Source organism: Antechinus flavipes, chromosome 1 (assembly GCF_016432865.1).
Source record: "Antechinus flavipes isolate AdamAnt ecotype Samford, QLD, Australia chromosome 1, AdamAnt_v2, whole genome shotgun sequence".
NCBI lineage: Eukaryota > Metazoa > Chordata > Mammalia > Dasyuromorphia > Dasyuridae > Antechinus > Antechinus flavipes.
This window is the reverse complement of record NC_067398.1, coordinates 106058397-106082036: the sequence shown is the minus strand read 5'-3', so window position 1 is coordinate 106082036 and position 23640 is coordinate 106058397. Positions and strand designations below refer to the sequence as shown.

Here is a 23640-nt window from a genome sequence, read left to right as displayed (position 1 = left end):
CATGGATTCTGTCAATGCGAAGTTATTATTAAATAAAATAAAATTTATAAAAAAAAAAAAAAAAAAAAGAAAAAAAAATTAATGAAGGCTGGGGGTGGGGATAAGAAAGAGAATATAGAATTCAATAGTTTAAAAAACATTAAAAATGTTTTAAATGTAATTGGGGAAAATTGAATAAATAAATTAAAAAAGAAAATATATGATGCATACTCCAAGAGGTTAAATTAGTAGGAAAAAAGCTGAATGCTATCAAAGAGATATAGAAAAAACTTCAGGCTGAAAGAAACACAGATTCCCAAGTACTTGGTATTAAGTTATCAAAATAATCTCCAAAAGAAAAGATGCCAAAAGAAAGGGGAAAAAAAGAATGTGTTTAAAAGAACAACATACAAAGGTCAACCAAGAAGATGCCAATATCATATGTTTTTGATCCCCCTTTGAATAGAATGCTTATGAGAATGGTATATATAGACATGGAAGATATCCTATGTGACCTAGGCAAGTCACCTAACTTTACTGAGATTCAATCTCTTTATTTTTAAAATAAGAGCATTATAAGAAATAACATGTGAAGTCCATTTCAGCTTGAAAAATCTATGAACTATGAATATGGAAGAGCTGATTGACTTTCATAGACAATTTTGTATATAGCACAATACAACTGTACAGTTATACAAATAATTTAATGGTGCAATAAATTTAATATACTGTTTTGTTTCCTTTATGGTTATTACAAAAAAAAGTAATATTTGATTCTAGATCAAAATGAAGCTTTAGAGGCTTTCCTCAAAAGATATCCTTTCCAACATATGCTAATACCATATATTAAATTTTCCAGGAGAGTTGTGACCACAAAAATGATAATACAACGATTCACTGAATATCAGCATCAAGTAAAGTAAACATTTAGACACATGTTAACAAAAGTATTCTCCTGTGTCATGGAGGATATCCTAAAAAAGCCTAAATGAAGATGAAATTCTCAATGATAGAGAGACTTGACAAATGCTCCTGCTTAAAGTTAATGTTGGACTGATATCATGAGATGATAAATCTAAGACTAAAAGGGATTATAGCATGATGGGTTCACTGATTTAGAGTAGGAAGTGGCCTTTAATATCATCTAGTTCTCAACTTCCTCTTTCTATAAACAGAAAAAGTCTGAGGATCATAAAACTTAACTCAGTTAAAGTAATACTTATTAGCCAAGTAGAAGTTAGGACTTAAACATTTAAACATCATATTCTTTGAGCCTCTCAATGAAATTCATAATTTTTCAAAAGAGATCTGACTACCCATAAATATTGGAAAAAACACATGAAGAAAACCTATTTCTCAGACAATAAGGATGCAAATGAATAGACAATTTCCCACTGAGATAGTGTATTAACACTTATTTTGTGAACAGGAACAATGAGATAGGCAGGAATTTAGGACCAAGCAGAGTGAGGAAAAGGAGATTAGGGTGGATCACATTTGTAAGGTTGTAATGTACTTGCCAAGAAAACCCCAAATGGGGTGATAAAGGATAGATCATGCCTGAAACAATTGAACAAATGTGCTTTCAGTGATCCTAAAGTATTCTTTAGTTTCAAAAGGCCATTTTAAAATAAAAACAGACCAAAAATCTGTCAATGATTTTATATATCTGCAAATCATGAAATAACATAGTTTTAAAATGATGCAATTATAGTTGACCCAAAGAGCAATCTCCTGATTTATTAAGGTAGATTTGCTGCATATTATCTCATAACCATGATGTGCTCATAAGTGATATAATTTTTTTCAATTTAGACTAAGTATAATTTTAAAAAAGGATTTTTGATAATATAGTAAAAAATGAGAAATTATAGATAGTATTTTTTTATTTAAGAAATATTAAAAGAACCAGAGAAAGGTTTTAGTTTTAGTTTTTTCATTGTTCTGCTCTATTGAAGTTTTTTAAAAATATGAACAAAAATAATGTTGGTTAAGATTATAAACTCATATCTTTAGAGCTAGAAATGATAGTGGAAACTAGACATCTCATTTTACAGATGAGGAAATGGGCCAATGAAGTTTAAAAGATTTGTCTAAGATCATACAGGTAATAATCATCAGAGATGAATCAGAAGTGGCAGAGTTGGTCCTTAACTCTAGAGCCATATAGCTACTTGAACTATTGAAGATTCTGTACCCTGATAAGAACAGAAATCTCTTAAAGAGTAATACATACTTTATATATATACATATATAAATAAATTGTAAATTACTATTATATTTTACATGCAATATATGCTATTACTGCTCTTGTGTAAAAAAGATTAATTCACCCTAGTTTCCTTCAGACTACCTTCTGAAGACCTTCTCTTTTCATATGATGATAGCAAAAAACAACAACTGAGTAATCATTGAACTTTAAATTATTTAGAGCAAATGTTCTTAATATTCTTTTAATTATGTTAATTTATTGAAAACAACGAGAATTTAATATGTAATGTTTCAAAATGTGATTGTATGTACTTTTACAACTGCTAAAAAGCTCAAGAGCAGCACTATACAATTATATTTAATTTGACATGAGAAAACACAAATATGACATTTTCATGGTTAAAAAAGAATAGTAAATTTAGAAAGAAATTTGGTAGAACTACTTACAGAAACAATGATCCAATCTACACCTAAAAGAAAATAAAAATCTAATTCAATTATTATTCACCTCAGCTTTTTAAAAAAATCTTTGATTTAGATCAATTTGATAATTCTTTCCACCAATTCCCTTCTTAGACACTTTCCCCTACCTTTAAAGTTAGTTTTTCATGAGCAGTTATCATACTCACCTTTCTTCCCTCAGACCCATGTTAGAAGCTGTTAAGGATTTAGCAGACAATAGAGACCTTTTGATCACTCAGTAATTATTTATGCCAATTTAGCAATTATGGTTTAGAGTGGTATAATTTTTCTTTAAAAATTGAATTTTTTTTTCAATTAACAAAAAAAAAATTTTTTTCTCCTTCCCCTAATCTTTCCTCCTCCACTGAAAACAAACAAACCAGGAAAGCTTTGTAAGCAAAAGAGTATTTTGTAGGATAGTAGATCTAAGAGATTAAATATTTTATAATCACAACCTCTCTAAACCCAAGAATATCTCTATACCATAATGAGCCTTCAGAATAAGACTAGTGAATACTTAAATTATATCCATGGGTTATTTATCCATCAATGTAAAAATGGTGGGGGCAACTAGATGGTACAGTGGATAGAGCATCAGCCCTGAAGTCAGGAGGACCTAAGTTCAAATTTGACCTCAAATATTTAATACTTCCTAGCTGTGTGACCCTGGGCAAGTCATTTAATCCCAATTGCCTCAGCAAAAATAAAAATAAAAATAAAAATGGTATGATTGATTAAAATGTTATAAGAACTCTCTTAGTTATAGGATATCCAGTATGACTATTTCCAAAGGTTTCTCAAGTTTAACATGTCCAATATGAATATAGTTTATTTGTTGTCACAAATCATTTCTACCTGATCTCCTTTTTCTCCTAATTGGACTCCTATTATTATTATTATTATTTTTAGTTTTTCCTAGCTCCTATCTGGCATTTGCACAGTTGCCCAAAACAAAATAAAACAATACATAAAACGTTTCAAGTGGAAGTCTGACCATATCACACCTCTGCTTAAGAAATTTCGGTGTCTTTATGGTAAAATATTAACTGTTCAGCTTTGCATTTAAAATCTTTCAAAATCTGGTTCCAAACATTCAATATTTTCATATTCTACCTAATTTGACTACTTCTTTCTTTAACTCTGCATTCCATTTCTTCTATCTCCATTTCAATGTATAAGCTATATTCTCCATGTAGGAAATAACACATCCTTCCAGTCTCTGTCTTCTTGGAATCCCTAGCTTCATTCGAGGTTAAACTGATGTTATAGTTCCTATCCTTTCTTGGTCCTCTTGATCATTTTTGTCCCCTCTGTTGTCAAGTTTTCATGAATATGCACATTTTTTTAAAAAAAATATTGCATCTCTAGTAGGATACAAGCTTCTTAAAATAATAGGAAATATTTTTCATTTTGTTTTTGTATCCCTAGCACCTAGCATAGTGCTGATATGAGAGTTTAATAAATGTTGTTGGAAATAAAGAATTTTTGTACTTTAGAATACTTTCTATAAGTAAGAAAGTGGACTGTGTAATTACATGTAGCTTTCCATACATTAACATAGTTCTGGGGATTCAATAGGCACTACATAAATGCTTGTTGATTGATTTTTATATCTCTGCAGGATTGGATTGGAAGAATTAACCCAGATATAATCTAGTTATCCCCATTTAACTGACCATTTCTGACAAAAGTAAAAATGAAGCTGGATAAAATAGTCCAATTTCACAGTTAATGCACAATGAATTACTTCCCAATAATCTTCTTTTCTTACTCTGGCTACATATATACCTAAAGGGGTAGAGATCTTTTTCAGTCTCCATGTCAAGAATGTATGCAGATAACATTATTAACATTAAAGAGAGTTCTACACACACACACACACACACACACACACTTGCAAGTCAAGGGAAGGAATCTTTTACCCATGCCCGTTTCTTTTTATTGAAGAAAATTCTTAAGAACCTAAAGATGAAGTCTTGCTTCCTTAATGTTAGTAGAACTCCCTGCTGATGGGAAGGTTACTGAAGAGCACTGACATCTGTTCCTTGTACAAATAAGGTGCCTAGAAACCAATAAGCTCAATATAAGGTTTTTCATTTTCATCATTTCAATTCCATATGGCCAATGAAGGGTGAAATGTTCATTCTAGCTTGTAACTAATATTTAGGAGATATCTTTTTTCATGCAAACCCAATACTCTCATCATTATTAATGAAAGTTATGCATCTGGAACCAAACTGCATCGAACTCCACACATCTGAAGGGGATGGGGATTAAAGTATGATATTCTTTATGTACATTATTCCTTTACAAAAATATGAAACTTCAGATGTTCTCATTTAACATAAAAGGTCTAAGACAGCCAAAGCAATAATTATAGCTCACATATAGCACTTAAGTTTTACAAGGATCTTTGCATCTTATCCTTGACAGTATCTATTATCCTAACTTATCTTATCCTTGGCAATAATCCTGTGAGGTAAGTGTTACTATTATCTCGGCTTTACAAATAACGAAACTGAGATACAGAGAAGTAAAATGACTTGCTCTATAATTATTCAGTTGTTAATATATGAATGAAATCTAGGACTTTCTGATTCTAAGTCAGGAAATATTTTCACCACTATGTATGGTGCCTTTTAATCAAACCTTCTGCGCAATTGTATTCAAATTAATTAAATTTAATTTTTAAAAATGATTAACTGATTAGCTGTGTGTGCTTGGGGAGAAAGAGAGTGAGAGAGCAAGAGAGTGAGAGCAAGAGAGAGAGAGAGAGAAAGAGAGAGAGAGAGAGCAAGAAAGACAGAAAGTGAGAGAGCAAGAGTGAGAGCGAGAGAAAAAGTGGGAGAGCAGAGTGAGAGCAGAGAGAGAGCAAGAGCAAAGAAAAGTAGGATGCGGATGTCATCCCCATCCCATCCTTCTGATTTGGTAATATGAAGATCCAGGCAACCTGAGTGGTCCAATGGTACTTGGCAGGTGCAGGGTGGGAATTATTTCATCTTGACTCACATGATAAGGGAGTGGTCACTGAAGTAAAAGTAAAGAACTGCAAAAGACAGAGTTGACCTATTGGCTTTTGCTAAGTGGATGAGAAAGTAGATCCCCATTGAAAAATAACTGAAATAATTTCTGGGCTATGAGATACCTCATTTAAAAAGAAGCTACAGATGGAAAAATAGAAGACAACCAAGCAAAAAACACCAAATCATGGTTCAATGGACAAAGCAACTCATAGCTCAATGGAGAAACTTTTGTGAAACTGTCTGCCAGAATTCTCTCTTTTTAGAGAAGTAAATAAATTGGCAGCTTTTGAGGCAGAGGTATGTTCCAACTGCAATATAACCCAAGAAACATGATTTGTCCAGGATATATATTTTCGCTCTCCTGGGTGTATCACTTAGCTATTTTTGCATGTTTCCTCAAAAAAAAAAATAGGGGTGAAATTTATGAGAAAGAGTGCCTTACTTTGAGTAAGGGGGGGTTTCCTTAATATTTATGTTGCTTTTATTTTATTTTAATTAAATAGTTTTTCCTTGACTTAATGTGACATCTAGACTGGTTAAAATAAAAAAAAAGATTGATAGAGAGTTTATATTATTTTATTTTTATGCTGACTCAAATTGAACCTTGGATATGACTATATTTTCCTGGAGCTCATGTTTGACAAAGTTTAGCTAATACATGATATTTATTGTTATAGAGCTCATACACAGTCCTTAATTGAACACTTAAATATATATAGTAACAGAGATCTAATTCTTAGTGTAGGGAAGAGTCAAATAATCCTTGAGGTTAAAGCCAATGGAATAATAGTAGTACTAGTAAAAAAATTAGAGAGGTTAGGGTTCATTTATTTGGTGAGGAATGATAAATGAATATGTTGAGTTTAAATAGCCAAATAATAGATGGAAATTTAGACCATTTGGATTTGGGAATCCTGTACACAGAAATGATCACTGAAGACATGGAAATGGATAACATAAAAACTGAGCATTGGGGTCAGAACTTTGGACAATGACTCTATTTAGAACATGGGAGGAATAAGAATAGGCATTAGAAAACGAATGTTTAATCAGCTAAGAGGAGTATCATAAAATTTCAGAACCATGGAAATTAGGTTGAAGAAGGATTAGCTAATAGCTATAGTAAATAAAATACTGAATTTGACTTCTGGATATTTGTGTTTAAATTTCTTCTTAAAAACTTATGAGTTTTGTGACCTTATGAAAATCAGTTAAACTTTTTGGACTTTATCCAATCACTAAAATGGGAAATTTAGCAATAACCCCTAATAGCTATTACTGGTCCAATAATTGGGGGAATCCAAGGAAGATTATACATATAGGAGAAATATTATCATACTGGTTGAGGTCAGTGTTATTGCCAGAGTCCAAGTGTCCCCAGCATTTTGATGTTCCTCCTAACTCTTCACAGTTACTGTACATTGAGCTGATTGACATCACCCCCATGTGATATTCCATTTCCCTTTCATTTCACATCACAATAAGGATGATAGGTTCTGTCTGTAGGAAAGCAGGCAACGACAAAAGATATTATCATTGTTACAAAAGGGGTCATGGAAGATAAGAATTGAGAAAAGATTAAAAGCTTTACTTTTAATGGTAAAAATATTTTCTAGGATCAGTATCAGAAATTAATCAACAAATGTAGTTTAGGAGAGGAGAAACATTATTAGGCAGAGTTAGAAGACCTTATTCTCATGACCAAATCCTCATTTTGAAATTATCCAGAATTGCACTTTCATACATCCTGAATAGAGGTAGATTGCTTATCTCCCACATATCTACAGCAATAAAAATTTAAACTTTCACACAAGATTGAAATACAATCAAGAAACTCAAATAACTTATTCTATCCCAGAGTTCTAGTTTAAAAAATCAACCAGAAGCACCCAAGTAACATAAAAGGTGACGAATAGCAATAATGACAACACAGACAAGAACCTTGCTTTTACTAGAAATGGGACAAAGACCCAAGTAGCCAGGACAGTCAACAACCCATAGTTGTTACAGTTAGGAGACTATCTTAGAGTAGATAAAAATACAAATATACAAATAAATAAGTTTAGCCTTACTCATCCATCTAAATGTTGTGCCTTTCAAGGAAAAAAAAAATTCTATATGGCCTAACTTAATTTATTCTCCTTATATTATTAGAATCCAGCTCACCATTTTGTAGATAGCAGCCCTTTGATAAATGTATGTTAGATCAGAATTGCTTTAGTATGGCCTTTGGCAAGTTAATGAGCCTGAATTTCAGTTTCTAAATGGTAAAGTTGTGATATTCATATCTGTCCTGCTTACCTCAGGGATTCTAGTAAAGATCTTTTGATATAGGATATGGAAATCAATTTGAACACTAGGAAGTGATATACAAATATAAATTGCTTTTTTATTTAAAACGTTATCAATTACTTCATCAGGAATAGGATGACTGAAATACCCACTTGGCAGAAAAAAGAAATATTAAAATGGCTTAACTACTGCATGACTTGGAAAAAGTAGCAGAGCTTTTCATTTAGAAAAGCAACAGCTAAAAATTCAACTCATGCTAGTATCCAGGTATAATTCAAACAAGAATGTTACTTTGTCTAAATCAGGGGAAAAGAGAAGGATTAGCTAAACTAATCAAAGAATGATAATGGTCCCTAAGTAAAAGATGAACCAAAGACTTTTTTTTTTATCATATATTAACAATGTTTCAAATATTTTACAAGCAGGAATCTACTTGTAAAGCTCTGTCTAATATTGTTTCTACTATACTCTACTACCTTTATTAATTCAGTTCTGAGACTTATCCAGAAAAATATATTAACTTCATTAAAGAGATTATCAAGTTCAACTTAATTATGAAAGAAAGAATTGTAGTATAAATAAATTTATGTAACCATACTCTTTGTATAGGAGAGAATTTTTTGGTAGAGAGGAAAAGGTTAATAACACAAATTTAAGTGGATCTGGGACAAGGGGAAGTGGTAATCCTTGGTCATCCTCATTAAATTTATTCACTATTATACTGGATACCCATCATCTAAAAACTAAGACTTGAGGATTAAGAGACAGATAGTAGCAGTGTTATATTTGTAGTCAAGGGTACTGGTTCTGATGTTTACTAGAGGTTATATGATTTGTTCAAAGTCTCATAAAAACAGAAAGGCAGAAATACGAAATGTCACTACACTGTGTCTCCCCCCATACCATTTTTTGTGTGCACATTCCAACAATCTTCATGATATAATAGATTTAGGGACAGAGGGATCTTAAAGATCTTATAGTTTAGTTCTCTTAGTTTTACAAAAAAAAGGAAACTGAGGATCAGAGAGATTATCTGGCTTGCCCAAAATCACAATGCTAATAATAGACTCATGTAGGATCTGAACCCAGTTCTTTGGACTCCAAGTTAAACATCCTTTCTATTGTACCATGTTATCTCCTCCAAGGTCATCTCTTGGTCTTCTTTGATCTGAAGATGGTATTTTCTTTATATCATCAAAATCTTTTTTTCTTTTTCTGGGAAATAAATTCCATTAATGAGATAACTTCCTCAATATTAGATGTTATCAGGTAGAAACTATATGACCAATTATGATGTATTTCCAGAGCAGACTCAGCTTTCAGAAAAGAGATCAGATCAGATGTCCAACTTGTGAGATTCTTAATTTTTGTAACTACATATGTCTTTCCTTAGGCATATTCCTTAAAATCTCTGGAACTTGGTTTCCTCATTCAGTAAAATAAGGTAACTGGATTGTATGATCTCTCTAGACTATTTTTCTTTTCTAAACTGATAGCCCTATGCTACACACAATCTAGGACTCAGTTTCATAAAATAGAATAGATCAGAAATTTTCATTTGCCAAAAGCAATTTGATGCTCTGAAAAATGCTTATATGGAACAAAAACAGAGCTTGACCTATGTCTTTAATAAATATATATTAAATCAGAATTACTCAAAAATGGCCATAAGCAAATTAATCAATCTGAATCTCAATTTCCTAAACTGTAAAATGAGTATGTCAAATTCACAAATCTTTTAATATATATGGATCACAGGTGGATACCCAATATATTATTTCATATATTCAGCCTTTTCACATGTAATCGCTAATATCATTGGTTATATATAAAAGTAGAAAAGAGTAAAGACAATGAAAGAACTCTTGGGTCAGTTTAAAGACTGATATAATCAAGCAAGCTGTATAAAATTTCCTTTAAAAACAAACACAAACATAGACATTCACAAAACTCAGCTGTCCATTGCATACCAAACCTGATTAATTGGATGCTTAGTGGGTTCAGACATTGTGGCTGCCATTTCAAGCCTCACTTCTTTTTGAACTCAAATGGAGTTGAAAAAAAGGCAGTTATCATTCAACATTTCTGCCTTGTCTGTCAATTTATAAGATTATTGTGTTTATAGCAGAAAAAAACGGCAATGAAATCACAAATCTTAGCAATTCTCATTATGTGGTTTAAGTTTTGAAATAATATGGCCAGGGACTGATAGACATGAGTCATTGGGCCAGTTTGCCAGAGGCACCCTTGACTAGCAATGATCACTTTTTATTACTGTAGCATTATTTCAGTACCTGTGGGATTGATGCAATCAGTATTTGGCTTTTAAAACTCTTTGCAACATGGCACCATTCTATTTTCCAGAATTATTATTCAGCATTCCCTTTCACACACTCTGGAGGCCAAACATACTAGCATTTTTCCTACATCTTCTATATCCATGTCTTTGTACTGTCTGTCAACTATGCCTTTAATACTCTCCCTATCTTTTTGAAATTTTTGATTTCCTTCAAGATAGAGATGAAACACTATATTTTCGATGAGATCTTTGCTCCTTTTCTTCCCACTGGTACAATCAGTCTTACAAAGTATCTTGTGTCTATTTGGTATACTATTATAGATCTGAGTTCTAATTCCCTTCTCCTCTCACTCTTCCATTAAGATTATAAATTCCTAGCATAATGCTTGGTGCACAGTAGACATTTTATGAATGCTCAGTGATTGACTGATTACTTTCCAATTTATATTCTAGTAGAATATGGTAAACCTCACTGCTCAATTCACTGCATAGACAAATTTATGGACTTTACAAAATTCCTCGTGACATAAAATAACTCTGGCTAATGGAATGCCTGGTCATTTTAACTCATTGAGGGAAGCTACGTGTTTTCTTGTAGTTTCTTTACTTGGGTTTCAACTATTTAGGAGCTAACTTTTGTTTTCATTTTCTTGTGTAGCAGAATAATTATTTTGAAAAAAGAATGAAACACATCGTCATTATCTTCCATTATTATTGTCATTCCAGCTACTCTTGCACATCTGCTTCATCCTTTCTTGAATTTTCTTGTATCTTTCCACCCTCCCCAAGTAAACAAATTCACTTCACTGTTGTTGCCCTTACTTTTTCTCCACCAGGCTCCATTCCTTAGGAGCTTTAGTGTTCTTGACGCCATTATTACTGGACCACTTTTATTTCTACTCTTATCTGCCCCTTGTTTCCAAATTCTCTATATATCTTTAAAACCAAAGTTTGGAAGTAGTCCCCTGTTTTTCAACTCTATCTTTTCTTTTATAAAATTAACTTTTAAAAAAACTGCTTTATGTCTACAGAATTTCATCCCTGAGGACATTCTTGGTTTAATCCTCATACTTCTTTAGTCTCTAAAATACAATCTCTTCTTTCTACAAACCATTTTAAACCTCATTTCCCCAAATATAGGGTATATGTCAGATTATGTCCAGCTTTCTTTTTCATGTTATAAATCTTAAAATAAAGCAATTAACTAACTTTTCCTCTGCAACTCAACCACATACAACTCACCTCTTCCAGGCATTAAGATTCCCATCATTTCAATCAGTTCTTCTTTACTGGTGATATTTAGATTCAGAATAAAGATTACTCTGATCACTTTTTTTTTCTGCCTTTCCAAAAATAATACTCATCATTCCTCTTCCTTGGGATTAAATTCTCACTGTTAAGTCTTTGTTTTAGATTAGATAAGAAAAATGTAAAATTACCCATAAAGTCATTATTTCAGTATGAGAATAGAGAAGATTCATACATAATTATGGGTGTATATATTATGTAGAAATATGCATATGTACACACCTATATATGTTATATACATATACAGATAAATGAATATATATGCATATATGAGTTCTCACATTATCAAATTAGTACAAATTAGTTTACATTGATATTACATCAATAATAAACAAGTTTACATCAATTAAACCAATATTTCATATTGCTTTAAGGTTTATAAAGTACTTTCTTCATAGAAACCCTGTGAAATAGGGAATGCATTATTAACTGAGAGGTTAACTATTTTGCTTCATTTGAGCTCAGGTCTTCAGGTACTAAGCCCAGTATTGTTGTTGCTGTCCCCCCATTATACCACTCATATTTCTTGGGATTCATAAAATATGAACCTCAAAGACCAAGTACTTTAATTAGCCTTGGGCCTATTTTGTATTAACTACTAAATCATTAAATTGTACGAAGTCAAAGTAATTTGAGATAGGTTCAGAGTCAAAGAAATATAAAAGTATGGAATCTTCTAAGTCATATAGGCCAACTATGTCATTTTATAAATGAAGAAATTGAAATCCATGAGATGAAATGACTCAACCACAATCAAACAAATGATTAATAGCAACCAGCCCATCCTCTCACCCTCACTTCCTCACTATATCATGCCAGTTTTCCTGACTTCTAGACTAGGATTCTTTTTATTACACTTTGTCGGAAAGTATCAAGGCAAACACTATCCTCTTTTTTTTTTTTACTCAGCTGTCTTTTTGCTCCTTCAAAGAAATTCCTTGAGCTCAGCTGCTGCTGCTGCTTTTTTTCTTCAGCATAATTTATATCATCCCTCTCCATGCAATAACAAAACTCACATTTCAATTTTTTAAGAGCTATTATTCCATTAGTGTGAGTGCTACCTTTATTGATTTGAGTCCCTGTATTTCATGGCTCAGTAGATGATATTTCTGCATTACTAGGACCAAAATATTCTTCACCCGATGGGTAATCCACTAATAAGTTCATTCCTGGCCCTGTGTCTGAAACCTTTCCATTTTTATAGGGCCTGTTAAAGTTTGTGACTATTGGTATAGTTTTCATAATCCAAAATAATGTCTTCTGTGGAAGTGAGCTTTTCTTGAGGAGAATTGAAGTAAGAATTTCACTTCAGTTGTAAGATAGAGTCATAATAATAAACACAATTATTATAATCACATAAATATAAGCAATACTAAAAGGAAGCTGTTGCTGTTCAGGAATTTCAGTAATGTCTCTTTGTGAACTCATTTGAGGTTTTCTTGACAAATACATGATAGTGGTTTGATATTTTCTTCTACAGTTTATCTTATAGATGAAGAAACTGAACCAGATATTAAGTGACTTGCCATGATTACACAGATGATAATGAGGCCAGATTTGGACTTAGGAAGAAGAATCTACCTGACTCTGGGTCTATCATTCTATCTACTGCTCCATCTAACTGCCCCAAATGAAGCTGATTACTATGTAAATATAATAACACATGTTGGCTTCAAAGATGAAAGGGAGAAGTTCACTTTCCTCCCTTTTTTATTGAAGAATAGGGAACTACTGGAACAGAATATTGCAGGTATTGTGATAGCATTAATTCGTTTTAGTTGATTGCTTTAATTTTTATTGCAAAAAATACATTGTGTGGGTTGAAGGATAATGAGTTGTAAATGATTTTGATGTATAAGCAAACAGATATGAAAGCAAAGGCCATCAATACAATGTCCATTTTATATCTGTATTATCTTTGATGGAAAAAATGCCGCCCCCCCAAAAAAATATTCATTTGCAGTGGAACATAGAAGTAGTATACAAAGAAATAAGCAAATTTTAATTGAAAAAAAATCGAGGAAGCTCCCCCATCTAGTGGATTACTGAAAGATATAACTATGCTGAATGTATTGATTAAATACTTCATAATACTGCAATTATCAGGGCATTTGCTCATGAATATTTGTTAGGATGTATCCACAAAGGGAATCTGTTGAAAAATCTTTCAAAATTCATGTTGATTTTATGACACATTTTAAAATTTCTTTTTTTTTTTTTTTGCTCCAACAGTGAAATGAGATTTCTAGGTATGCATTTTTTTTCTATACAAGAGCAACAATAACAACAACAATCTTCATTCCCTTGATTTTATTTCGTTCGCATCCAAAATTACATGATTGTATTCTGAGGTGCATCCATATAAATCTTCTATGAAAACATATTGTTTCTAGTGACTAATTATAGTATGGACACAGTTTTGAATTCTTGAAAACATATATGGCATATTGGTCCTAGCAAGGTGAAGAGGCCTCAATAATGAACTAAATTTGTAGAAAGTCATCACCAGAGGTTTGGTTAACAGGTATTGTTCTATTCCTTATTCCTCCACACCCACCTTAGTTGTGGACTCATATAAAATGTGGATGATTTTTGATTTATAATTCAAGATAATTTATCCATGTGGATAAATTAAAAACCTGGTTAATACTAAAGTAAGCATCCATAGATGCAGTTTGATACAACTCCACATTTAATTGTGTTTGGGGTTAAATGTTATTGGTTTTGATGAACTTTTTCCCCCTTAACTTGTTTAATCTTTATTACAAAGGTTGGTTTATTTTAAGGGGACCCCAGAAGGGAGATATATTAAAAAATAGTGAGGCTATAAAAACAAAAAATCTATCAAAAATAAGATAAATTAAGTGTACATACATGTCATTATGATACATATATTTAGTAATTCAGAACCAATCAGTATATCTTTATGTAGATACTGACTGGTGTACTTAGTTTGTTTCCATGAACAGATGTTGGATTTTGAATTTAATAATCCACTCATTATCATTTTATCCAGCTTCTTTTGTGAAGGCATGTGAAATTTTGAAAAAAAAAAAGTCTAAATCTTTTAGATTATGTGTAGTAATATTTAGAGACCTGGGCTTAGAGTTAAGAAGATCTGGGTGTCTGAGCCCACTTCTAAGACTGATTACCTGTGTGAACCTGAGCAAGACAATTAACCTCTCTGTGGCTCAGACAACTTCCTAGAAATTATCTATTAAGTCATAGGTGGATTGTGAGATGCATCTCTAGGACTTATCTTTTATATCATAGATAGGATGGATTGGTTGACGACTTTTCTCAGCTAAAAACATTTTCAGGAAACAATCATGCTGTAATTTATACTTTGAAAGTGGAAAATAGGATCAGTCATCAATCACTAGATGATTTGTAGAACTCAGATATAATTAGACAGAAAGTAGTTCAGAAATTGTGTAAAGGATAACCAATGGAAAATTTCCCAACACCAGGTAAATTAATATAAAGGGCCACTGTGTAACAGGGGGGAAATGAATAAGGCTCATACCTTAAGGATAGCAGCATTTTTCATAGTAGACATAAAACTAGTATAATTTTAAAATGATAAATATTTAAAAACTTCCTAAGTTTGACAGTAACATTTTTTGTAATACCTATTGACTTTAAGGAAGTCATAGCAAATGAATATTTAACAAGTATAAAAGGCAAAATCTACTTGGGGAATTTGTAGAGCAAGTTTATTTAATGCTTTAACACATGTACAAATCAACTGCTTTTTAGTTGGAATATTACTCTAACAAACAATATTAAGAGGGTTTTATTTAAATATGACAAATATTCAATCTCTACCATTTAATTAATAAAATTCCTATTTCTCCCTCTTTTCTACTGAAACTACAGCAAAATCATAGGCCTTTTATCTTTTTTAAAATATTCTATAGTAATTGCTAATGGGTCTTCAAACACATATATAATACTGTAATTATAACCATAACAATGATACATAACCTCCTCAGTCATAGTTAGAGAAAGAGAAAATAAATAGAATTTACTATTCTAGCTCAATCTTACTACTGGGATTAAGATGATGAATTAGAATGCTTGATGCTTAACAAAACCTAGAAGCATATATATAAATGTGTGTGTGTGTTATGTATGTGTTCGCCTCCATATAGATGTATAGATGTATATGTATATATGTGAAAATACAGGCTTGAAATGAGAACAGTTCTTTTGTGTGTATGCCCAATTTAAGTGTGTTTTCTTATCTATAAAATGGAAATAATGATATTTGTGCATTTATCTCAGTTCCATCAGATAAAAAAAGGACAGTACACATTATCAAGTACAATATAAATGGAACTTCTATGGCCACTTATTTTTAAAGTTATATGACTATTAATGATATAAATGGACAAATACCTTCAGCCCTCCACTCCCATTGCAGCCCCTGCCCATCTTATAATACTTATTTCAAAGGATATTTATAAAGTTCAGTTACAAAGTTTTCTTAGAATTTCCTGTAAATTATTATATATGCATCAGTTTCTGATCTTCATGTACTTTACTCCTTAAGAAATCTATTTCTAGTTTAGAATTTTATTAATTTAATAGTTTACAATCCCTAAAAAAATGAGGTTGTATCTTTTTTGTAGGCTTGTAATTTTCTCCCACAATGATGAAAACATTGAAGTAAAAATATTGTATATAGATTATTTTTAATTTTCATGAACCTATTTATTGGGCTGAACTCATCAGTAGCTAAACCTAGAGATGAACCAGGTTCATTCTGCTTGACCTAAGTGAGAAGAGCTGCGAGGATCTGAGCAAGAGAAATTTGTGTCCATATTCTTACCATCTCCTCCAGTTCTCAATCAAAGACAGAAATAAGCTGGAAACTGAGAAGGGGGAAAAGGAATCGACTTCATTCTCTGCTTGTGTATATCTTTTCTTTCATGCTTTAAGTTTGATCTCCCCAGGGACTTCATATATGAAGGGGAGAAACAGTGCTCTCAGTTTCGGGGATATTTCTATAAATTCTATACCCGTTATATCTCATCAGTAAATTCTCTTAAAAAAAACCAAAAAAACAAAAAACTAATGAATGCCAACTGGTTGACTAATGTAAGGATAAATAGCAGATGGGACTTTTTGAGGGATCATATTAGAAGTAATAACTTTATAAGCTTACCTCAGAACTTGGAGGAAGTAGTATTCTTGTCTCCAATGTCCTAACTTGTTAGTTAAGTACAAGTTGAGAGACTAAGCCTGAAGGTATATTATCATATTCAGATTTATCACAAAGCAATATTTTTTTAAAAAAATGTTGGGACTATAAGAAAATATATATCCAAATGTACTACATGCTCCAAGTTGTTCTTCAATTCTATTTTGATGATCTACAAAATGTATATTGAATGTTGGATAACTTTGAATAATTAAATTGTTCATCAATCTGAGTCCAAGCTACCATTCCAAATTTATTTCATGCTACTTCCCCTTCACATACTGTACAATCAAACTAGCAAAAATGAATTACTACTTGTTCCAAAATATCAATTAGTCCATAGTCTTGTTATGTTTGTTGAGGGTATTCTCCATAGCTGGGATAGACGTCTCATACATTTCCATTGGATGAAATATTTCTTTTCAAGTTCATATATCACATTCTAGCATGATAGAGGTTCTCATAAAGGTGAATTCTTTTGGGGAAAGAGCACATTTGTTATTTTGATGAGGTGAACAAAATACAAGCAAATGGAAGAGGAAGAAAAACAAGAAAACAATAGAAGATGAAGGGAAGATATCAATAAAGGAAGGGGTCTAAAAATCATTGTAAAAAAATGATAAATTTAACAACTAGTATAAGGAACTGAATTTTAACCCATGATCTTTGGTGGAATTATACCCTTTTCTTTTACAACAGGGAACTCTGAATTTTAGGCTCATGATTTGTTATAATATAATGGTGACACTGACAAATTTAAAAGGGTTGGGCCATGAGTCTGTAGAGTAGGCCTCTCTATTCCTATTTGTTCTATATGTTATTTACACTTTTTTTTTAAAAGTTCAGATAGTTTAAATTTTCTTTAATTTGTCTTTTACACTAGGAATAACAAAGCTAGTTGTTGGAATTCAGCATGCTTCATACTTTTTAGATAACCTGTGACTGTCAATAATTTCTCTTTTCTTTAGGCTTGAATGATTTTGATCCAAAGAATCAGGGAATAAAAAAGAGGATTGACAAATCTTTTCTTACATATCTGAGTTCAAGCAGCAGATTCCTTTGAAATATGCTGCTGGGACTACCTGTCTCTATTAGTGAAATTTGGCAGGTAAAATGTGGAGTTATGTAATGTAAAGTACTATGTTTAGGAGTTTGAAGATTTTGATTGATCTTAGTTCCAACTCTATCAATATGTACTTGTGTGAGTTTAAGGAAATCAATTCTCTTGTTGGAAATAATAATTACTCTCAAGTCAGATGATCTGCTCTCAAATCCTAGCTTTATTACTTTCTATCTGTGACCTTGAGCAAGCCACTTAACCATTCTTAAAGTATGTTTACCCAGCTCTAAAGAAGATTGGACTAACTAGCTTCTAAGCTAGTTCCAGATATGAGCTTAATTCCAGGGGTTGTCCAATCTGGACTATAGTTTACTGAGAATGTATTCCATGAGATTTTGGAAGATTTTTCTTAGAATTAAATATTATAACATTACCGTCAATGAATTATTGGAACTAGAAGTGATCTGAGAGATCATCACTAATTTACTTTGCAGATACTAAATTACCTCAAATTTCTTAAAGTAAATGAGCAAAAAGTTTTGGTACTTGATCTAGTGGCTTTGTAAAGCATAAAACCTATTTGGACAAATGATTATAATTCTCAAATCCCATTACAACTCAAAGTTGTATTGGAAAAGTGAATGTATTGGAAAGATCAATGAATCAAGATGCAGAAATTTAAGCTCTATATTCATCGTTTGAGACTTCCTAGCTTTGTGATCTTGGGCCAGAAGAATCATGACTATGGCATGGTGATTTGAACTTTCTACTTTGATGATGGGATGTAGGGAGCACTGCTGGTCCTCTGACCCACCTTTCTCATACTTTATGATTCTTCATTATCTCATCAACAATCCAACTTTTGACATTCCATTTCTTCTGCAATCCACCTTTTCATACTACTATATATTTTTACTGTCATTATTTCTGTCTTCTCTCCAAATTTGGGGTTAGATGAGGAGAAAAAGATATAAAGGTAGATCATCACTCCCACTAAAATAATATTATCTCAAGTACCAAATTTCCTAGCCACTATGTTGTTGTAGGCAAGTTAATTTAATTATGCAAAATTTCAGTTTTCTCATTTTTAAAATGGGTTTGATATTGGTGCTGCCATCTTCAGAATTCTGTTCTGAAGGACACTCTTTGCAACTCCATCAAATAGATAAGGAAATTTGTGCTGTTACTATCTTAATATTAGCTAATAGTTCTGATGGGTGTTACTGGCCCTATTTATACTTTTGATTCAGGCATATCTCATTGGAACTATAGTCTGATATTATATGCTAACAATAATTAAAAATTTTAAAAACCTTTTATATTTATATAAGACAATGCTTTTCAAAACTTAAGCAAAATCATTTAATATGAACATACATGGCTTAGTATCTAGAGGCAAACTAGGAATCAAACAAACATTTCCAAAGGAGTTGAAAACATTTCTTTCTTTTGAAACAAAGAATCCTTATTCTGTTAAGAAACATAAACAATATCAGGGGAACAAGTTTCTTTTCTACTTTAATTATGGAAATATTTGGTTTTAAGGCTTCATTGAATTTCTTTGTGACAAAATATAAAATGATAATTATAGAAACAAAAGAAAAGATTGTAGATTCCAACTTTTCTCTTTTCCACTCTCAAAAGAAACAACATGTTTTTGTACTTTAGTTTTTGTGGTTTTCTCTTGTTTAGTTGTATCCAACTCTTCAAGACCCCCTTTGGGTTTTTTTGGGTAAAGATACTAGAGTGGTTACAAACCTCTCAGATTGGCTAAGATGACAGGAAAAGGATAATGACAAATGTTGGAGGAGATATGGGAAAACTGGGACACTAATACATTGTTGTTGGAACTGTGAACAAATCCAACCATTCAAGGAAGCAATTTGGAATTATGCTCAAAAAGTTATCAAACTATGCATACCTTTTGATCCAGTAGTGTTTCTACTGGGCTTATATCCCAAAGAGATCTTAAAGAAGGGAAAGGAATCCACATGTGCAAAAATGTTTGTGAAAGCCCTTTTTGTAATGGCTAGAAACAGAAACTGAGTGAATGCCCATCAGTTGGAGGATGGCTGAATAAGATATGGTATATGAATGTTATAAAATATTATTTTTCTATAAGAAATGACCAGCAGGTTGATCTTAGAGAGGCTTGGAGAGACTTACAGGAACTGATCCTAAGTGAAATGAGAAGAACCAGGATATCATTGTACATGGCAACAGGATTATATGATGATCACTTCTGATGTTCATGGCTCCCTTCAACAATAAGATGATTCAAACAAGATCCATTTGTTCAGTGATAGTCATCTATCACCCAGAGAGAGGACTGTGAAAACTGAATGTGGTTCACAACATAGCATTTTAATTCTTTTTGTTGTTGCTTGCTTGCATTTTATTTTATGTTGTTTTGATTTGGTTTTTCTTGTACAGCACAATAATTGTATAAATATGTATGCATACATTATATTTAACATATATTTCTACCATGATTAACATATATTGAACAACTTGCCATCTAGGGGAGGGTATGGGAGAAGGGAGGGAAAACTGGAACACAAGGTTTTGTAAAGCCTAATGTTGAAGCATTGTCTGCACATATGTTTTTGAAAAATAACAAGCTTTAATAAAAAAAAAAAAAATAGAAGATACTAGAGTGGTGTGCTATTTCCTTCTTCAGCTTGTGCTACACATAAGAAAACTGAGGCAAACTTACCCAGGGTCAGAGAACTAGTAAATATGTGAGGCTGCATTTGAACTAAGAAAGATGATTATTTTTTACTCTAGGCCCAGCATTCCATCCACTGAACCATCTAGCTCCCTCTAAAATGCTTTAGGATTTAGAATGAATTAGGTTCAATGGATAAAGGGCTGGGCCTGGAGTCAGTCATTCTGTATTATCCAATTTTTTGGGACTCTGTATAAAGTAGCATGCTAATAGCATCCATGTGGTTTCTTGCTAAAAATACTAGTATAGCTTGCCATTTCCTTCTCCAGTGGATTAAGGCAAACTGAGTAACCTTAGTGACTTGTCCATAGTCACTATAGTGATTTGCCTCATTTCCTTTTCCAGCCCATTTACAAATGAGGAAACTGAGGAAAACCTATTTAAGTAATTGATCCAGGGTCACAGAACTGATAAGTGCCTGAGGAAGAATTTGACATCAGGTCTTTCCTGGAAAAAAGTCCTTTTTTTCCATGTAGAGATCTCCTGCAGAATTGTTGTTTTTGTCCATCTTTCATACTCAAAGAACAAATGTTTTTGACTTGTAAATGAATTGGATATATGAGGCATAGCTGTTCACAGTCATCAACTTCACTCTTTCCACAGCTCTTCTTCATTCAAATCCAATTTACTTACATATTATGACATCACCTCTCTGATGTCATGGTGGTTGAAGGACAAATAACAATAACAAAAAGACTCCAGGCTTAGAGCACCATCCACTGTGCTATCTAGCTGGCATTATTTTTTTTTCAATTACAAAACAATAAATAAAGCAGACTCTACTATTTTTCCACCTTTCAGTCAATCATATGATTATGAAGATGGAATTTGCTATAGGAAATTGTCTCAACGCTGGTTTGCTCCTTTCTTACATATTCATTGTGGTCCCTTTAATACTATCATAAAATCATTTTAATTTTAAGGGCATTTCAGTGAGCCTCTTACTCTTCTCCCATCCCCCACTAACAATCATTTTCCCCAAGGACATTTTTATACAATGAAATCTTTTATAAATACCCATCTGTACTATAGTTAAATGGAGGGAAAAAAGCCAATTTCAAATCCATTTAATAAATGAAGATTAATTCTTTATAAGGAGACCAGAACAAAATTGGATACAGAAAAGAAGAAAAATGGGTAGCTTCTTGAATAGAGAAGAATTAAATAAAGAACTTGCAGCTCTTAAAGTCTTGAGAGAACTACTTCAGACAAGAATCCTCTAAAAGCCACTAGATTGTGTTTCAACAAAAGTGAAATACAGAAATCATATCACTAGTCTTCCTTATTCAATGTCATAAATCATACCTCTGAATACCTACAAAGTGAGAGTCATTATTTTGGACCCTAGGCTTGCAAATGTTGCATAATTATTTTGTTTTGTTGCTAGTCAGTGAACAGTCTTTATATATATTTATATTAGGGAAAAGGAGAATACTTTCCTTCCTTAATATCAATTCTTATATAATGTATATAACATTGAAATTCATTCTGGATTTGAAATATATTTGGGGCAGGGAAGAGTATTATGATAATTTCCCTCCTCATCTTTATGTTTATTAACTTAGAAATAACCCTAGTGCAATCTTGCCTTTTTTTAACTTCTAGTATTTGGTGAACTATTGAGCAAGTGAATACAATGATTGATTTTTGTAACTGTGTTATAGTATTGAGATGCCAGATCTTCTACTGCCTGAGAGCATATTTGATATCACTCTAGTAGCATACAGGACAGCAAGATGAAAACCATAAGTTCTTGATCCCACACAGATTTGATTTCTTCTACTAAGGATCTGTCTTTAAAAAAACAAACAAAAAAAAACTTTTAATTCCATGGGATTTGGAGGCCTGTGAGTGTTCGGTACAACAATATTAATTTTTTTTTCTTAAATTTCTGTGGTTTAATGCTATGTCAGGGCAAATGTAGGCAAGTTTTAGCTCTGATGATTTTCTATTTCCAGTGTAGTTTATTTGTTGAATTCTCAAGGCTTTTTTGAAGTTTGTAATTATAATTTTGGGATTTGTTAACTCTAGCTTTATGAAGATAGTAATTTCTAGTATGTTTTCTGACTACCTGAGTATGTCTTTCCAGGTACTGGATTGTAATGAATTTTTACAACTTGCAGGCCTAGGATTTACCTTTTTTCCTGTTCCCTTACAAAGTGTACATTGATTAGTTAGTTTTTTAAAATACTAATAATTATTTATTGTTATTAGTATAACAAAAATAACATTTTATAGCACTTTAAGGTTTACTAGCTTTACCCATAATGTCTCAATGAGGTAAGTAGGACAAGAATTATTTTCTCCTTTTAACAGGTAAGCAAAATGAGGCTCAAAAATGCTTAATTGTTCCATGATCACATAGCAAGTGACTATCATAATTAAAATTTAAACTCAATCTCCTGAATGTAAACCCAATATTCTTTACAATAATAAAAATGATGATGATGATAGTAGTAATAATGATTAGTATTTATATAGTGCTTTAAGGTTTGTCAAATGCTTTGCATATTTTCTGTCATTGGACCCATTCTATAATTAGAGGAGGTAAATGTTATTATTATCCCCATAACATAAGTGAGGAAATTAAGACTGTGAAATTAAGTTTACTCAATGTCTTATAAGTAGTTTCTGAGATCCAATTTGAAGATCTTCTTAACTACAAGTCTATGTCACTTAATTAATAAACATAGTATATACCTTACCAACATAATTTAATATGTGCAATAGTGGCTATAAAATTATGAATTATTTCATTTCAGATTGATAGAAGAAAGCTCACATTCAAACTTTACTTCAAAAAGATTAAATATTAAGCACAAAACGTTTTTTGGAATTTTATATAAAATCTATTTGATACTAAGACTGAGTCTCTTTGCTTTGCTCTGTGAGAATGTTTCACTCTGTGCTAGCTTCTCACTTTAGGACACCATAAAGTTACTGGTTTTCATCTAATGATTAATCAAAAGTGAATTCTTCAGAGAAAAAAAAATCCTACTCCACAGCACACTGCCTCTGCTTCACACATATAGTTAGAAGCCAGATTAGTTCTTTATAGCATGATATTCTGTA

General features: G+C 31.9%; 1 protein-coding gene across 18 annotated transcripts in view; it reads right to left on the bottom strand.

Annotated features, from left to right (window-relative positions):
• The window catches only part of PTPRD (protein tyrosine phosphatase receptor type D), a 2844105-nt gene that overhangs the window by 948579 nt on the left and 1871886 nt on the right, over positions 1 to 23640 (bottom strand). For 17 of the 18 annotated variants that reach the window (XM_051987498.1, XM_051987402.1, XM_051987374.1 and 14 more), the window contains one exon: positions 2638 to 2660. The exons of the other annotated variant lie outside the window; for it this stretch is intronic. The gene's annotated coding sequence lies outside the window, so the exon portion shown is untranslated. The remainder of the gene's footprint in view (positions 1 to 2637; positions 2661 to 23640) is intronic. 18 annotated transcript variants of the gene reach the window in all.